Below are 3,939 nucleotides of genomic sequence, written 5' to 3'. Positions count from 1 at the left end.
CCCCCCCCGCCCCTCCACAGCCTTTGAATAGAAAGAGCAAGGCTATTTCTACTGCAAGAGACTTTGTACACTGTCATCTTTCTTTTGGAAATTCTGCTACATGAATGGTATTTCTTTATAGCCCTTCAAACATTTTGAATTTGTGAGAAGTAGAGCTAAGTGAATGCTTTTTTTTTTTTTTTTTTTTTTTTTGTGGCAACCTATAATATGGCTAGCATTTAAATGACATTGATATGAAACTTAGAGTGTTTGACTAGCTTCCAGGATCTGTGTAAAGGAAGCCTGTGTCTGTGGAATTAATCTACTGTTTAATCAACTAAGACAAGAGGAAATGATTTCTTAAAATAAAAGAAGTTTGGTACCGACTTTCTAATCTGGTGAAAATATGTGTTGAATTTAGAGCTTCAGCTGCTAGGTCTTTTGATAAAATAAAATGGCATGAACTTTGATGAGAGTTTGTGACACACAGTTGATTTTTGTAGTAAGAAAATGACATTGCTTAAGGCAGTCAATGAATTATAGATAAATTGTGTGGTTCTGGCAGATGGAAAAGTAGAAGATGATAGTGTCTTTAAGCATTCTCTGTTGAGCTATACTGAGAACCACTGGGAGGTTTTTTTTATTATTGAATGAGAGATATGGGAAGGGGAAGAGAGAGAGATAGAGATAGATAGATAGATAGATAGATAGATAGATAGATAGATAGAGGCATTGATTTGTTATTCCACCTATTAATACATTCATTGGTTGATGAGGCTTGCTTGCTTCAGTGACGGAGGACTCCAACATTCCCCGCCTGCCACTGCAGGCCTCTGAGTGGGCAGTTTGAACATTGTAACAAATATAGAGTTAAAAAAAAACTCCAGAAACCTGCTTTCAGCTAGGAGGTTTTTTTTTTTTATTGAATGAGAGATATGGGAAGGGGAAGAGAGAGAGATAGAGATAGATAGATAGATAGATAGATAGATAGATAGATAGATAGATAGAGGCATTGATTTGTTATTCCACCTATTAATACATTCATTGGTTGACTCTTGTATGGGCCCTGATCAGAGGTCTAGCCTGAAACATTGGCATATCGGAACGACACTCTGCCCAGCCGGGGCATCACTAGGAATTTTTATACCACCTCACCTGATAGGCAATAACAGTACTGCTTTTGGGCTGGGGAGGGTGCAAAAGAAAAAAATGCATAAGGATTACGCAGTTTGTCTCTTATCTTCATCTGGCATTTTGTATATTTCAGCTGCAACATGACAAGAATATATTTGTGTACCGCTCAGTGCGTTGTTTTAGGGTTGGATGGATTCAGAAGGACAGTGAATGTTATTTCAGTTTTTTGAGGTGAAGTTTTGCACTGGCGATCTGGTGATTGAATTAACAACCAGACCTGTGTGGTTCCAAATTCTCTCTGGTCTTGAAGCCATTTCAATCTTAGATATATGTGTAGAACACTGTAACATTTTTTCAGAAGGCACACAGATTTTTTGTCTTCAAAATGCACCCCCCTTTTGTTTGAAGAATGAGAGTTGAATGGGAGACTAAATAAGTTGCTTTTGAACCAAAGGAAACGTCAAATGTCATGATACATTTCCTAGAATTCCTACCAGACTCATAAGATTGGATGAGTGATTCAGGGTAGTTGATCCAAGTCATCCAGAGAGAGGTGGTTTCCATCCAGCTAAAGGTAAAAAAAAAAAAATGAACACTTGTCTTATCCTATTTGGTAATCCATTTGAGAACGTCATTCATTCTTTCAGACATTTAGCCATATTCACTGAGTTCCTGGAATGTGCTGAGCACTCGCTAAGACTTGTAGATGAGGGTGGGAGGTTAGGTAAGAGTCCACTGCTCATGGGCTTAATCTGGATATTTTACCGTTCATGCTGGATGAAAATGCCAGCCATGGGTCAGCTTTCCAGCTGTCACTTAAGCTCTCAGTCAGAATGTCTTCATGGAAGCCTGTGGTGGGTGGTAGTGGGCAGAAATCAGCCACTGTGTTGCCAAACCCATGCTTTCCATAGTCCTCTACCTTGGACTCCAGGCTGAAGCAATGCCAGGGGCCATCTCAGTCCCCCAGTCCTCCCCACCCCCCACCCCCCCGCTTTTTTTTGGAGGTTATCTGAGAAGCCACTATAATTTTTCCAAGGTCAGACTAAACAGTATCTAGTGATTCTCTATCAGGCTTCTTTTATGATGTTGGTCAAAACCTTTACAGGAGTCTTGACATACTCCTGCCCCCCCTGACCCCCTGAGATGAGGTGGGCATTAGATTAGCTTCTGAAGAATGGATACATTCTTCTTCAGGCCATCACCCGTCTGCCGCAAACCAGAACAAGCATCGCTTTTCAGCAGCCCGCCTCCTGGTGAAGATAGGCAAGGGCTGTTGCCCTGGGGAGACTTTTGGTATCGGGCTCTCTCTTTACCAGTGTTCTGCCAAGCACAGCCCTTAATCACTTGGTAGGTCATTTGAGAAATGAATGCGTGGAGATCCTTAGCAAGGGGAGTCAATTCAGGACATTGGCTTGTTTTTCTAAGATTGCACATCTGTAGACAGGGGCTCCCTGGCCTCAAGGCCATCTGTTATAATGTGATGCTTACCTTAAAGGAATCTTAGCCCAGGAGGATGAACTGGAAAAGTGGGTCTGTCGCGGTGGGTTAAGCACCTGACACACAGGGCAAGAAGGAGCATTGACACGTGCATTTATTTTTAATTCCCTCAGAGAGAGATTGGAGTGAGGCCAACTCCCTCTGCTCTCCACGATGCTAGTCTCCCAGGTGAGGCGCTGCTGGTTGGCATGGCAGCACGTTAAATGTTTTTTACAAACAACAGTCACACCCGTGCGTTGTGTTGGACCTAAATGAATCAAAGGGAATGTTTCCTCAGTTTCATGCTGCTTTTGCTCATTTCTTGTTGAGCCTGTCACAACAGTTGAGTGAGAAAATGAGGCAAGTGTGTCTTGAGTTTAGTTCAGAAGCCCCATTCCCCGCCCTGTTCAGAGGTGCTATTTTTTTTAATTTTTATTTTTTTTAAAGGAGATTTGTAAATTGTTGGCGATTCAACCAGTTATATAAGGTACCAAATAAAATACTCTGACCTAGACAACATTTGACTATCATTTGAAATCAAAGGCTTATCTTTTCCTTCTCTTTTGTTCATATAATATATCTTTTTTTTAAAAAAAATATGTTGGTATTTTTTTAATTGATTTCAGAGAGAGGAAGGGAGAGGAAGAAAGAGTAGAAACATTAATGATGAGAGAGAATTACTGATCAGCTGCCTCCTGCATGCTCCTTTGCCTCCTACTTGCTCCTTACTGGGGATAAAGCCCGCAACTCAGGAGGCATGGGCCCGAACCAGGAATTGAATGCAGCTGCCTCCTGCATGCTCCTTTGCCTCCTACATGCTCCTTTGCCTCCTACATGCTCCTTACTGGGGATAAAGCCCGCACACAACTCAGGCATGCGCCCGAACCAGGAATCGAATCGAGACCTCTTGGCTCATGGGTTGATGCTCAACCACTGAGTCACACCAGCCAGGCCATATAATATATTTTAATTATAAATGATTCTAGTTCAATTAGGGTTGATGCTCAACCACTGAGTCACACCAGCCATATATTATATTTTAATTATAAACGATTCTAGTTCAATTCAATGAGCAAAAATACTATGGCCAAAATATTTTACAAGTAGATTAATCAATATATCTATATGTACACACATGTGAATATATCTATATTTGCAAATTTTTAATAAACTATTATTTGGCAAAACAAAGTCTGGAAGTTTGTTTTGACACCTGAAGTGTGTTTATTTTGAATTCAATCTAAAAATGAAAAGAATTTAAACTTGTTGTCTCTGACAAATTTTTCTCTTGTCACCGTCTTTCTATTCTAATACCACTGTGACAACCTGTAAAACAAGGTAGGAACAATA

At 40.6% G+C, this 3,939-nt stretch overlaps 1 protein-coding gene across 2 annotated transcripts in view; it reads left to right on the top strand.

Annotated features, from left to right (window-relative positions):
• CNKSR3 (CNKSR family member 3) overlaps positions 1-3,939 on the top strand; it is a 52,907-nt gene that overhangs the window by 37,151 nt on the left and 11,817 nt on the right. The gene's annotated exons all lie outside the window — the stretch shown is intronic.

The sequence above is a fragment of the Myotis davidii genome, unplaced genomic scaffold (assembly GCF_000327345.1).
Source record: "Myotis davidii unplaced genomic scaffold, ASM32734v1 scaffold1494, whole genome shotgun sequence".
In the NCBI taxonomy this organism is placed as follows: domain Eukaryota; kingdom Metazoa; phylum Chordata; class Mammalia; order Chiroptera; family Vespertilionidae; genus Myotis; species Myotis davidii.
This window is presented reverse-complemented; position numbering and strand designations above follow the sequence as displayed.